This window comes from Triticum aestivum, chromosome 2A (assembly GCF_018294505.1).
Source record: "Triticum aestivum cultivar Chinese Spring chromosome 2A, IWGSC CS RefSeq v2.1, whole genome shotgun sequence".
Taxonomy (NCBI): domain Eukaryota; kingdom Viridiplantae; phylum Streptophyta; class Magnoliopsida; order Poales; family Poaceae; genus Triticum; species Triticum aestivum.
Window position 1 is genome coordinate 768,250,079 of NC_057797.1, and position 15,794 is coordinate 768,265,872.

Sequence of the window (15,794 nt, forward strand, 5' to 3'; positions counted from 1 at the left end):
TCAGATCGTAGAAACTTTATTTTCTTGTTACGATGATTTTCAACTTCACTCTGAAATTCTTTGAACTTTTCAAATGTTTCAGACTTGTGTTTCATTAAGTAGATATACCCATATCTGCTTAAGTCATCTGTGAAGGTGAGAAAATAACGATATCCGCCACGAGCCTCAATATTCATCGGACCACATACATCGGTATGTATGATTTCCAACAAATCTGTTGCTCTCTCCATAGTACCGGAGAACGGTGTTTTAGTCATCTTGCCCATGAGGCACGGTTCGCAAGTACCAAGTGATTCATAATCAAGTGGTTCCAAAAGTCCATCAGTATGGAGTTTCTTCATGCGTTTTATACCGATATGACCTAAACGGCAGTGCCACAAATAAGTTGCACTATCATTATCAACTCTGAATCTTTTGGCTTCAACATTATGAATATGTGTGTTACTACTATCGAGATTCATCAAAAATAGACCACTCTTCAAAGGTGCATGACCATAAAAGATATTACTCATATAAATAGAACAACCATTATTCTCTGATTTAAATGAATAACCGTCTCGCATCAAACAAGATCCAGATATAATGTTCATGCTCAATGCTGGCACCAAATAACAATTATTTAGTCTAATAGTAATCCCGAAGGTAGATGTAGAGGTAGCGTGCCGACCGCGATCACATCGACTTTGGAACCATTTCCCACGCGCATCGTCACCTCGTCCTTTGCCAGTGTTCGCTTAATCCGTAGTCCCTGTTTCGAGTTGCAAATATTAGCAACAGAACCAGTATCAAATACCCAGGTGCTACTGCGAGCTCTAGTAAGGTACACATCAATAACATGTATATCACATATACCTTTGTTCAACTTGCCATCCTTCTTATCCGCCAAATACTTGGGGCAGTTCCGCTTCCAATGACCAGTCTGCTTGCAGTAGAAGCACTCAGTTTCAGGCTTAGGTCCAGACTTGGGTTTCTTCTCCTGAGCAGCAACTTGCTTGCCGTTCTTCTTGAAGTTCCCCTTCTTTTTCCCTTTGCCCTTTTTCTTGAAACTAGTGGTCTTGTTGACCATCAACACTTGATGCTCCTTTTTGATTTCTACCTCCGCAGCTTTCAGCATTGCGAAGAGCTCGGGAATAATCTTATTCATCCCTTGCATGTTATAGTTCATCACGAAGCTCTTGTAGCTTGGTGGCAGTGATTGGATAATTCTGTCAATGACGCAATCATCTGGAAGATTAACTCCCATCTGAATCAAGTGATTATTATACCCATACATTTTGAGTATATGCTCACTGACAGAACTGTTCTCCTCCATCTTGCAGCTATAGAACTTATTGGAGACTTCATATCTCTCAATCCGGGCATTTGCTTGAAATATTAACTTCAACTCCTGGAACATCTCATATGCTCCATGACGTTCAAAACGTCGTTGAAGTCCCGATTCTAAGCCGTAAAGCATGGCACACTGAACTATCGAGTAGTCATCAGCTTTGCTCTGCCAGACGTTCATAACATCTGGTGTTGCTCCAGCAGCAGGCCTGGCACCCAGCGGTGCTTCCAGGACGTAATTCTTCTGTGCAGCAATGAGGATAATCCTCAAGTTACGGACCCAGTCCGTGTAATTGCTACCATCATCTTTCAACTTTGCTTTCTCAAGGAACGCATTAAAATTCAACGGAACAACAGCACGGGCCATCTATCTACAATCAAACATACATAAGCAAGATACTATCAGGTACTAAGTTCATGATAAATTTAAGTTCAATTAATCAAATTACTTAAAGAACTCCCACTTAGATAGACATCCCTCTAATCCTCTAAGTGATCACGTGATCCAAATCAACTAAACCATAACCGATCATCACGTGAAATGGAGTAGTTTTCAATGGTGAACATCGCTATGTTGATCATATCTACTATATGATTCACGCTCGATCTTTCGATCTCAGTGTTCCGAGGCCATATCTGCATATGCTAGGCTCGTCAAGTTTAACATGAGTATTCCGCGTGTGCAAAACTGGCTTGCACCTGTTGTAGATGGATGTAGAGCTTATCACACCCGATCATCACGTGGTGTCTGGGCACGACGAACTTTGGCAACGGTGCATACTCAGGGAGAACACTTTATCTTGATAATTTAGTGAGAGATCATCTTATAATGCTACCGTCAATCAAAGCAAGATAAGATGCATAAAAGATAAACATCACATGCAATCAATATAAGTGATATGATATGGCCATCATCATCTTGTGCCTGTGATCTCCATCTCCGAAGCACCGTCATGATTACCATCATCACCGGCGCGACACCTTGATCTCCATCGTAGCATCGTTGTCATCTCGCCAATCTTATGCTTCCACGACTATCGCTACCGCTTAGTGATAAAGTAAAGCATTACATCGCGATTGCATTGCATACAATAAAGCGACAACCATATGGCTCCTGCCAGTTGCCGATAACTCGGTTACAAAACATGATCATCTCATACAATAAAATTTAGCATCATGTCTTGACCATATCACATCACAACATGCCCTGCAAAAACAAGTTAGACGTCCTCTACTTTGTTGTTGCAAGTTTTACGTGGCTGCTACGGGCTTAAGCAAGAACCAATCTTACCTACGCATCAAAACCACAACGATAGTTTGTCAAGTTGATGCCGTTTTAACCTTCGCAAGGACCGGGCGTAGCCACACTTGGTTCAACTAAAGTTGGAGAAACAGTCACCCGCAAGCCACCTTTGTGCAAAGCACATCGGGAGAACCGGTCTCGCGTACGCGTACACGTAATGTCGGTCCGGACCGCTTCATCCAACAATACCGCCGAACCAAAGTATGACATGCTGGTAGGCAGTATGACTTATATCGCCCACAACTCACTTGTGTTCTACTCGTGCATATAACATCAAACCATAAAACCTAGGCTCGGATGCCACTGTTGGGGAACGTAGTAATTTCAAAAAAATCCTACGCACACGCAAGATCATGGTGATGCATAGCAACGAGAGGGAAGAGTGTTGTCTACGTACCCTCGTAGACCGAAGCGGAAGCGTTGATGCAACGTAGAGGAAGTAGTCGTACGTCTTCCCGATCCGACCGATCCAAGCACCGTTACTCCGGCACCTCCGAGTTCTTTGCACATATACAGCTCGATGACGCTCCCCGGGCTCTGATCCAGCAAAGCTTCGGGGATGAGTTCTGTCAGCACAACGGCGTGGTGACGATGATGATGTTCTACCGATGCAGGGCTTCGCCGAAGCACTACAACGATATGACCGAGGTGGAATATGGTGGAAGGGGGCACCGCACACGGCTAAGGAACGATCACGAGGATCAACTTGTGTGTTCTAGCGTGCCCCCTTGCCTCCGTATATAAAGGATCCAAGGGGGGTGGGTGCGGCCGGCCTAGAGGAGGCGCGCAGGAGGAGTCCTACTCCTACCGGGAGTAGGACTCCCCCCTTTCCTTGTCCAAGTAGGAGAGGTGGGAGAAGAAAAGGAAAAAGGGGGGCGCCGCCCCTCCCTCCTTGTACAATTCGGACTAGGGGGAGAGGGGGCGCGCGGCCTGCCCAGGCAGCCCCTTCCTCTTCTCCACTTTAGGCCCATGAGGCCCATTAACCCCCCGGGGGGTTCCGGTAACCCCCCGGTGCTCCGGTTTTATCCGAAACTTCTCCGGAACGCTTCCGGTGTCCGAATATAGTCGTCCAATATATCAATCTTTATGTCTCGACCATTTCGAGACTCCTCGTCATGTCCGTGATCACATCCGGGACTCCGAACTAACTTCGGTACATCAAAATGCATAAACTCATAATAACTGTCATCGTAACGTTAAGCGTGCGAACCCTACGGTTCGAGAACAATGTAGACATGACTGAGACAAATCTCCGGTCAATAACCAATAGCGGGACCTGGATGCCCATATTGGCTCCGACATATTCTACGAAGATCTTTATCGGTCAGACCGCATAACAACATACGTTGTTCCCTTTGTCATCGGTATGTTACTTGCCCAAGATTCGATCGTCGGTATCCAATACCTAGTTCAATCTCGTTACCGGCAAGTCTCTTTACTCGTTCTTTAATGCATCATCTCGCAACTAACTCATTAGTTGCAATGCTTGCAAGGCTTATGTGATGTGCATTACCGAGAGGGCCCAGAGATACCTCTCCGACAATCGGAGTGACAAATCCTAATTTCGAAATACGCCAACCCAACATGTACCTTTGGAGACACCTGTAGAGTACCTTTATAATCACCCATTTACGTTGTGACGTTTGGTAGCACACAAAGTGTTCCTCCGGCAAACGGGAGTTGCATAATCTCATAGTCATAGGAACATGTATAAGTCATGAAGAAAGCAACAGCAACATACTAAACGATCGGGTGCTAAGCTAATGGAATGGGTCATGTCAATCAGATCATTCACCTAATGATGTGATCTCGTTAATCAAATAACAACTCTTTGTTTATGGTTAGGAAACATAACCATCTTTGATTAACGAGCTAGTCAAGTAGAGGCATACTAGTGACACTCTGTTTGTCTATGTATTCACATATGTATTATGTTTCCGGTTAATACAATTCTAGCATAAATAATAAACATTTATCATGATATAAGGAAATAAATAATAACTTTATTATTGCCTCTAGGGCATATTTCCTTCAATTGCTATGTGGCTCCGGTGGCGAACAGCGCCCGCTGCCTCCTGAGTTTTGGGACAGAAGTGCAGAGAGACAGAAGCTCACGCCGGGATAAGACGGACCGTGGTATGATCCCTGAAGAAGTGCTGCTGAACCCGCAGGTGCAGGCTGCCATTGCGGCTGTCAGTGCACTCAAGGCCTCTGACGATGGAGGCCCGCCCGGAGCACAGACGACTCCAAGGCCCTCAGTGTTGCCAAATCCAAAAGGGGGGAGCCCGTGCAAGAACAAGCAACAAGGGGATGGAAGTATCTGGACTGAGGGAGAGTACATCAATCTGAGCCTAAGCCTGTCTCCTCCCATCCAAGAGGCAGGCTGGGATCATGCTCTGGGAGACTCCGATGCTGCTGGTTTTGGAGGCGTTCCTGGCCTTGCTGAGGGAAACACGTCTGAGGCCGACCTGGAGCTTATTTTCGCCCAGAACATGGGTGTGGAAGTGGCGGAGCAGGACCCTGGGGCGATGACTGCATCCGTCGAGACCTTTGCCGCGGCTGGCTCGGGCCAGGCTGAAGAAGAGCCACTGTATCCTCCTGGTTTTGAGCCAGTCAAAAGCCCCACAAGGCACGAGATGGTCTGGACGGTGGAGGGCCTATTCAATCGCAGAGTGTTGAAGGACTGCAGATCAAAGAAGAAGGTGGGGCAGGCGGCCTCGATCCTAGGTAAAAGAGGAGGAAGAGAAAAGATGACAGTGGAACTTGCAGCTGCTACTGATATGGAGGGGGGACTGGACAAGAGCAAGAAGGTATGTTTTGATGTAACGGCGCATGCGGGCAAGGTGGAAAGCAAGGAAGCGAACGGGCTTGGGGCTCCCGGCGACCTGGTGGGTGCCAACGGCGGCGCCCACCAGGAGCCATGACGATCATGAGCTGGAACTGTCGAGGCCTCGGGCAACCCGTACAGTTCAAGAACTAGTGTGTCTCGTACACACTTATAAGCCCAAGCTCGTATTCTTGACTGAAACTCGGCAGAACAATAAGTATGTGTCGAATCTGAAGTGGAGGCTAGGCTTTCGTCATTGTATCATGCAACCCGGCACCGGAAAAAGTGCCGGCATTGCTCTCTTTTATGATGAATCTGTGGAAATAAAGAAGATTGCCTGGGGGGCGAGGTATATTGATGTGTTGATCCGTCTTAATCCACACAGCCCTCAATGGAGAGGAACTTTTGTTTACGGTGAACCCAAAGTCCATGAGCGTCATCACATGTGGACGCTGTTGAGAAGAATTAAGGACAGTAGTAATATGCCTTGGCTGATGGCGGGTGATTTTAACGAGACCGTGTGGCAGTTTGAGCACTTTTCGGCTCCTAGAAGATCAGAGAGATACATGGAGAATTTTAGAGAGGTTCAACCGGAATGTGATCTTTTTGACTTGGGATTCAGAGGGCCTGGGTGGACTTACAATAATAAACAGCAAGGCAGTCTTAATGTTCGGGCGAGATTGGACAGATTCATCGCCTCCTCAGCGTGGTCAGATCTCTTTACAAATGCTTCGGTGGAGCACATTTGCTCTTCCCGGTCTGATCACCTACCAATCATGTTACGTATGGGCAGTAGAAAGGAGTGGAGGCCTGTTACGGCTGAAAAACAGGGTTGTTTCAGATACGAACGTATGTGGGAGAGGGCGGATTCCCTCCAACCAACTATCAAGGAGACGTGGAGCAAAAGCGGCCTGGCAGAGAACATGAGCATGCTGGGTGCCAAGTTAAAGACCATGCAGAAAGAGCTAACGAACTGGGCCAAGAGAGATTTCAGCTCGGTCATAAGGAAGACAGCAGAGATAAGGAAGAGGCTCCAAAGAATTTGGAACTGCACACCTACGGTTGATCTTGAGAGGGAAGCAGATAAGCTAGCGAAGGAATTAGATGAATTGCTCCTCAGAGAGGAGATCATGTGGAGGCAGAGGTCGAGAGCAACGTATCTTCGTGAAGAGGACAGAAACACTAAATGGTTCCACCGGAAAGCGACTTGGCGGCAAAAGAAAAATGCCATCCAAAAATTACGTGATGCCAATGGAAACTGGGTAGAGGATAATATGGGTCTGCATGCGTTAACTAATGCCTTCTTCAGAAATCTGTACACTGCCGAGGAGAACACCGATCCCAATGAAATTCTGGAGCTGGTTACTAACCGAATTAGTGTGGACATGAATAAAGATTTAATTAAGCCATTCAGCGATGTGGAGATCAGTGACTCTCTATTTCAGATCAGTCCCCTCAAGGCCCCTGGGCCCGATGGTTTCCGGGCACGTTTCTTTCAAAGAAATTGGGGAGATATCAAAGAGGATGCGATGAGAAGTGTGAGGGCTTTCTTTGAGGATGGTGTCATGCCAGAAGGAGTCAACAACACGGTGATCGTGCTAATCCCAAAAGGTAAAGATCCTCAGTCTCTCAAAGACTTCAGACCGATCACTTTATGCAGCGTCATTTACAAGGTGATCTCAAAGTGCCTCGTCAATCGGTTGCGCCCCATGTTGGATGGGATCATCTCAGAAACCCAGAGCGCGTTCATCCCGGGCAGATTGATTACAGATAACGCCATCATTGCTTTTGAATGTTTTCACAAGATACAGCACTGTAAGAAGGAGAGGGACAATTATTGCGCTTACAAGTTAGACCTTGCCAAGGCATACGACAGAGTGAGCTGGGTTTTTCTTGAAGGTGTTCTCCGGAAAGTTGGATTCTGCAATACATGGACCAATTGGGTGATGCAATGTGTCAAATCAGTAAGGTATTCGGTAAAGTGTAACGGTGAGTTGTTGGAACCCTTTCTCCCCCCCCCCCCCCCCCCCCGAGGCCTCTGGCAGGGTGACCCTTTAAGCCCTTATCTCTTCCTCTTTGTGGCTGACGGTCTGGTGCTTCTTTTGAAGAAGGAGATTGCTGCCAATAGCCTGAGCCCGATCAAGATCGCCAGAAACAGCCCAGGTATCTCAAATCTTCTGTTTGCAGATGACAGTTTGATTTTCTTCAAGGCTGTGCCAGAACAAGCGGTGGTGATCAAGAATGTTTTGGACACATTTCAAAATTGTACGGGACAACTTCTTAGCCAGAACAAATGCTCCTTACTCTTTAGTGAGGTTTGCCCGCCGGGAATAAGAGAAGATATTAAACATATTCTGGGGGTGGTCGCCGAGTCCTTTGAAAGTAAGTATCTTGGGCTTCCCACTCCGGAGGGAAGAATGAAGGACGGGCAGTTTCAACCTATTATGGACAGGTTTGGCAAAAGATGTAGTAATTGGTCGGAGAAATTTATATCGTTTGCAGCAAAGGAAGTTCACGTGAAATCGGTCGTGCAGGCCGTCCAAACATTCATCATGAGTGTCTTTATGCTATCAAAAGGTTTCTGCGACAAATATGAGAAAACGATTCGGAAGTTCTGGTGGGGAGAGGACGAGGGACAGAGGAAGGTGCATTCAATGGCGTGGGATCGTATGATCAAACCAAAGAGGGCGGGGGTATTGGTTTTAAAGACATGCATTTGTTTAACCAAGCTCTTCTGGCCAAACAGGGATGGAGGCTCATTCAAAATCCAGATAGCCTGTGTGCAAGAGTTCTCAAATCAAAGTATTATCCGAATGGGAACCTTCTAGACACAATGTTTGCTGCTGATGTGTCCCCGGTCTGGAGAGCCATTGAATTCGGTCTGGAGCTGCTTAAGAAGGGTCTGATATGGCGAGTGGGGGATGGAAAAAGCATTCAAATTCAAAGAGATCAGTGGATCCCAAGGAAAGAAGGCCTCATGATGGCCTCCTTCATTAGGCGTTCCCGGATTCAATGGGTCAACCAACTTATGTTGCCTGATAGGAAGGAATGGAATGAGCCTCTCATACGACAACTCTTCTACCCCTTTGACGCTGATGAGATTTGCAAGATCAACATCCCGTTGTCAGAGGTAGGCGATGGTGTTGCTTGGCATCATGAGAAGAATGGCTCTTTCTCTGTTAGGAGTGCGTATAGACTTGCGGCTACAATCCGGGAGCAAGTGCAGCATATCCAATCGAGCTCCACAAGTGATCCAAATGATCGAAGTATCTGGGACCTCGTCTGGAAAACTAGAGTCCCGGGGAAGGTCTGTATCTTTGCTTGGAGAGTGGCAACTAATATCCTGGCCACAAAGAAGAACAAATGGAAGAGATCGCTGGAAGTGGATGCAACGTGCAGCTTATGTGGTAATGCCATAGAGGACGAATATCACGCGGTTATCGCATGTACAAAAAGCAGGGCCCTAAGGACTGCCTTGAGAGGTGTATGGAGGCTACCGGCTGAACATAGGCTGAGGTACATCGGTGTTGACTGGCTGCAGGTTGCCCTATGCACGGAAGATGAAGAGACGCGCGCCAAACTGCTGCTTCTCCTGTGGCGTTGCTGGCATCTCAGAGAAGACAGCATGCGGAATAACGGGAGAGAATCGATCGGGGCCTCGGTACAGTTCTTAATGCAGTACGAGGATGATCTCAACGGCGCAGAGGCGTTCGATGATAGGCTGAAAGGGTGCACAGATTGGGAGGAAGGAGAGAGAAGTACCAGGCTGCTGCCCGCCAACCAGGAGAACAAGTGGAGAGCTCCGGTTCGCGGAACTGCAAAAATCAACTCTGACGCTGCTTTCTGTGCAGCGACAGGAGAGAGTGCGGCGGGGGTGGTTGCCCGAGATCATAGAGGACTGGTTTTCCTGTCGGTCAGCATAAAACTCCCGCCCTACAACAGTGTGGAGTACTACTACAAATCAGGACATATAAAATTGATTAGGCGCAGTATGGTGGTCAGGTCAGGGCGCCCGCACAAAACCTAACCGAAGCCTCAGGCAATCCGCAACTACGCATTGCAATGGCCAGGCCGCCGCGGCGGCGGATCCTCATCGCGTCTCTGCTGACTGGATGCCCCACGTCCGCCGCCGGCGCCGAGCAGTAGCCAGCGACCGACGACGATGGAGTCGAGATCGCGCCCGAGGTCGCCGGGGAACCTGCAGCGAAGCGGACGAGCAGCCGCCGCTCGCTCGACGGCTTCCCGGAAGAGATCCTCGTGTGGGAGATCTTCGTCCGCCTTCCGGCCATGGATATCCTCCGCTGCCGCGCGGTCTGCCGCTCCTGGCACGGCCTCGCCTCCGGCCCCGACTTCCTCCTCGCCCACCATCGGTGCCAGCCCTCGCTACCCCTCGTCAGAGTCAGTAAAGGTACAGAGGCCGGCCTCCCGTTCTTGGAGCGGGGCCGCAGCCGCTCTGTCCTCGGGTTCGACGACTACTTTAGCTTCAAGCTGCACGCCTCCTGCGACGGCCTCCTTGTGCTCAGCCGATCTTACGGCCGCTTCAACATCTGTAATCCGGCCACGCGCCAATGCGCTCCCCTCCCGGGCCTCACTGCCGCCGGCCGCCATATCAACATCGTGGCGCTATACCTGCACGGTCCGTCGGGTGAGTACCGCGTCCTATACTGGATAGGGAAACATTTTAAGGGCAGATACCATGTCAAAGAAACACATTACTATATCCTTACGGTGGAGTGGAGGGGCTGGCCGAGGTGCATTGGAGTTCCTTCAGATACCCTTGAGATGAAGAAAGCTATGTCGGCCGGGGACCAAATGAAACGTGTTAATTTAGCCCCGCCCGTCGTGTTCCACAGCTGCCTTCACTGGGCGCCTGGTTGGCTTCCCTGTGATGGCCTAGTGGTTTTCTGACACGTTGGCCGAGTCATTTAGGACAATGAGCCTCCCGGCTGATGCTTCCAGCTTCTGCACTCGTTTGTGCGACGTCGAAGGTTCAATTGGCTTCAGTTGTTTTGACGACATGATGGGAGCCGTCAGAATCTGGGTGTTGGAGGACTATGAGAGGGAGATATGGTCATTCAAGTACCATGTTAAATTCCAGGTGGAAAGATTGTTTCACCTTCATCAGAATATGCAACATATCATTTTGTCCAGCAAGGGAGATGTGCTGGTCTATGGTAAGCCTGCACGTTACATGTGCCACTGTGATAACACCGGCAAGTTACTGGAGGAGTTCCAATGGGAACCCGAGTCACATGTTTTGGATATTATTGGACACATGTTCAAAGAAAGTCTTGTCAAGCATGACTTCTTCTCGAGGCGAGGTGCTGCCTGGGGCGTTGGACAACCAGATTATTTCGAAAGACTCTAAAGACAAAAGATACCCTTAACATACCGGTGATTCAGGTCATTTATATGTTGCCTATCTCTAGTTACTTTTTCTTACTGGAATGATTAGATAGAGGTATTTTTCTCTGCTTAGACAAAGTCATGTTCCATACAATCTGAATTGTACAGACCGTTAACTCAACAATTTGCTGGTTATACAGGGAAGTGTCCACTAATAACTTCTATCTCAGTTTGTGTCCTAACATATTAATATTACATATATGGGAACATTTGGGTGCCCACGCAGTAGATGCTTAAAATAAGTATAACATGTCAAGATGAAAACAATCAGTTTGATGAGCTTATGAAGTAGTCAACTTGCTCAAATTTGACCCATCTATTTTGGGAAACTGGTGAATCAGTTGGGGTATAGGTACACCCCAATGATTTTGGAATGTAAGATTTCATGTGTCATAAATGGAGAGAAAGATCTAAATTGCATGCTTCGCATGATAAAAAAAACTCTAACCAAGGAATTTTAGATCTTGATTTGTCTATGCATTTCGTGAAGTAATTCGTCTTTTGTGGCAACATGTAGGCCACTGGGGCATGGATACAACTTATCTGTTCTTTCTAAAAAAAAAGCTAGAGTTGCCGCTTGATAGTAGAGAAAATATTGACCACCAGCTTATTATGTTGTGTGACGGTCTCTATCGTGAGATCACAGTTTAGTGCAGATATAACATCGAAGCTTACAAGTTTGGTGAAGTATTGTATGTGGACCCTGCGGCTGTTTAAGCTATTTGTTGTTGTTTCAAATGCATTATGAATTTATATGATTATGAGCAGTATATATTTCCATTTGTTACAATTGAAATTGGAAATCCTAAGCCTGCATTGATATTAGTTTAAATTTTAGCTTCAGATTAATCTCATATTATATAAATTGTTGACGTTGGCTATCTCTGTTGTTTTAGGTGATGCCAGGTCAACACCTATGTTGATAAGGAGAACTTGGCTACAACGTGAAGATTAGCGTGGTTACACGACATCAACTGGACCATGACACGACGACGGATGTGCTGCTGAAAAGATTCGGGCCCTAGTGCTTCCATCTCTGTGTATGACCAATGGCTTTCTTCCTGTCGTATATTCGTATCGTTGGAGAATCACACGCATTTGTATGTGGGCCAACACCCTGTGGGACTTTTTTTTCATCGGCACTTTACGCAGGTACGTTAGCCCCTCAAAGTCGGAACACTTTTTATACCTCTACAAAAGTCCGAACACTGTTTGATTGTATGTACAACTAGCTGTTGGATGGTTCATTATTCATTGTCATTTTTAGTCGTGTCATTAGCAACGGTAGTCCTATAGTGTACGTCAATTCTAAGATCATTTAGATTCCTAAAATTTGGTGCAGTAAAATTTAGCGGCGGCACAAGCTCGGCGGCGGTTATGGGGTCACGACGGAGGCCATGAGCATCGGGCTCATCGCAGCCGCAGGGGTGGTGGTGGCCTATGAAAGGAATTGGCCGACGCGGAGGCTGGGCGAGGCAGCATGGCGGCAATGAAAGTTCAACAAGTGGGGGTTGGGTTCCCGCCACATCGTTTTTATTTTATTTCAGGGCAACAACTAGTGGTAATGTATATTCGCATCGCTTGTAGCAAAAATTTGGGCATGATGTAAATTGTTTGGACACCATATATTTATAGAGCCAGTGTTAGAGGCGTTTGTTTTGCACTTTTGCTGATTCAAATGACAGTTTTTTGGGCGCAATAGATAGTTTTGGCGTTTGGTGGAGATGCTCTAATGAAAGGAATTAACACGATGTTGTCTTCAACGTTTGAGAGGGATTGCTGATGACTTGCATGCCAATGAATTCATGCCCGGCGGCCATGCCACAATTAAAACAGCGGCCCTACTAGCCTACGTAGTGACCGTGGTCGTATAGAGGTGTATTCCCCGTCACATGCCAGATTTAGTCTTGGCTCGGATCTAGAGAAATAACCATCGATCAAATAGTGTGGAGCCACAGTCATCGTGTCCAAGACAACATCTCGCATGTTTCTCTATGCAATTGCAAAGAAGGCACGTATTCACCTAGGCCACTGCGCATTGTGGTGGATGGACCACCACAAGGCCGAGCCGGCGTATCACTCTGTTCCTCGTTCCATCCAGGTGCTTCTATATATCGCTTTCGCTTAAAGCGATATAGCAACTGCTCGTCGCCTACAGCCCCAACCATTCATAATTAGCGAACACGCCAGTAAAAATGCACCAGGCCCAGCACGCGGTGTGAAAAACATGTCCGCAGCGAGTCACCACTTGCGCTGGCGCTCCCACACATGTTTTTCTTCTTCTTTTTTCTCACTTTCAGTTTTCCTTCCATATTTAGTGTGTTACTTCTATATATTCTGACTGGGTTATTACTTTGGTCAACTTTACTAATAAAAATGCTCAAGAGTTCAAAAATATTCTCGAGTCAAATATATGTTAGCAATTTCAAAAACTATTTGTGAATTTTGAAAAATCCTCACAAATTTCGAAAACAATCACTTGTTTTGCAGAACGATGCTTGTGAATCTGAAAAATATTTACGAATTCACATAATGCCAACGAATTAAAATGACTGGTTTAGAAATGTCCACGAATCAAAAAAAAGTTCATGAATTCGAACAATGTTCGTGGATTTTTTAAATGTCGTGAATTAAAAAATGTTCCTGAATTTTAAAAAATGTCATAGTTTCCAAAAAATTCACAAAATTTTGAAAATATTCACAAATTCATAAAGATGTTCATGAATTTAAAAATGTTTGAAAAATAAAACATATGTTCGTGAAAGCAAAAAATGTTTGTGAATTAAAATATATTCATGAATTCATTTTTTCAGAAATCCAAAAATGTTTGCGAATTCAAAAATGTTCATGAAGAAAATGCTACAATAACCCCTTATGTTGGAGGGAGAAATGCCCTAGGTCTTATTGGTTAGCACCATGAGCTGGTGGGCTAGCCAGCTAGGAATCACGACTCACTTCTACATATTAAACTTATGCCTAGTTTCCGCTAAAAAAATTGATGCCTAGTTCCACCTACGACCAAGTCGTTTTACTTTATAATTAAGGGAGCCACCCAGCAGGCACGACGTTTATGGTTGCCATCTTCAGCTTCCATGCCTCGAGCTTGTAGACCTCGGCAATGTTGGTGCCCTTGTTGAACACGAACACATGGCTATTGCCGTTCTCCGCGTGGTCACGGTACACATTTGTCCTTATGCATGTCCGACCCCGCCTCCAAACCTATCCACCACCGAATTGTAATTCTCTTTGTTAGGAGAAGAGAACGAAATCACAGGTTGTGCTTATCCAATTTCACTTCAGGCATCTAACATAACAAAGCAAAAAATTAGTCAACGGTAGCCATGAAGAATTTTGAGCACCAATGTTTTGAGAGATGAGGTCCTCCTATGCTCCTTGATGTCCATGTCCATAAACCCTCTGTACGGTGGCTTGTACACCTTCTTCCTCCTAGTCAATCTCTTGCAACACGAGGTATAGAAGTTAAACCAAGAAAAAAAATGAGTATGGAACAACAGAAAATTCCATCTAAATTAGGCGAGCTGTGTTCTAATTGTACCTTGTGAGGTCGGTGCACATGAGAATTTTATATTTGTGTTTGTGTTTGTACACTCTGAAAGTAGTTGCGAAACTTAGTGAGGGCCAAAGGGGGCCATGGCCCCCCTATGCCTCCAGCTTGGATTTCACAGGACATATTTTGGAGACCTTCACAGAGCTAGTGCCCTTGTTCCTCCTAGGACCGAGTCGTTTTTACTTTATAATTAAGGGATCCACCCGACAGGCACGATATTTATGGTGGCCATCTTCAACCTCCATGCCTCAAGCTTGGAGACCTTCACAATGCCGGTGCCCTTATTGAACACGAACACACATGGCTATTGCTGTTCTCCGCGTGCTCAGGGTACACTCTTGCCGTGATGCACGTCCGACCCCCGCCTCCAAAACTCTCCACTATCGAATGGTCAATTTCTTTGTTGGGAGAAGAGAACAAAATCATAGGTTATAAAGAATTTTGATGACCAATGTTCTGAGAGATATGGTACTCCTGTGCTCCTTGATGTCCAAGGCGACAAACCCTCCGTACGGCGGCTTGTACACCTTGTCCCTCCTAGTCAACCTGTTTCAACACGAGGTACATAAGTTAAAACAAGAAAAATATGAGTTTGCAATAGCAGGAAATTCCACAGCCGATGCACATGAGAACTTTGTATTTGTGTTTGTGTCTGAACACTACAAAGCAGAGGCAAAGCATAGTGAGGGCCAAAGGGGGGCATGCCCCCCCCCCCCCCCCCCCTGCCCCAACAAAATTTATTTCTTTACATAAACGTATGATATTTAATCCTATTTGGGACAAATTTAACATATTACACTAGATTAGTCCCCTCAACTCTATTTAAGACCCAGTTAGCCTCCTCTCAAATCCCGTTGAAGCTCTGTGGTGGTACAGAAGCCCTGTCTGTATGTGCAACGGAAATTATTAGCCATCAGTTCAAATAATGTGAGATACAAAAACTTACACCTATGGACATGAATAACAGAAGCACCGCAACAGGCTTCTCCAACCGCATAAGACCACATTTCGTCCGTGAGGTTTGCCGGTGCATTTTCCCCGTAAGTGTATCATTATTACATCAAAAAATATGCTAAAATGTAGTTTAGATTTGCCCGAATCTCTAAACACATTTGTCAAGTTAGAACTTCACTTGACCACATTCTGGAGGGGCAACCAAAATTTACTCAGCAACTCTGTGTTGGACCATGTGGAAAACAAGGCATTCAGATTGTTTTGAAATAAGCTTCCTGTTGACCCAATGAGATCATTTACAATTTTTTCCGTTGGCTTCCCTACTAGCTAGAGAAATTTGCACAGACCGAAAGCTCAAGTGCAAAGGTCGTTGCTGCGAGGGATTGAGCTACTCAAGAAACTGGTGCAGG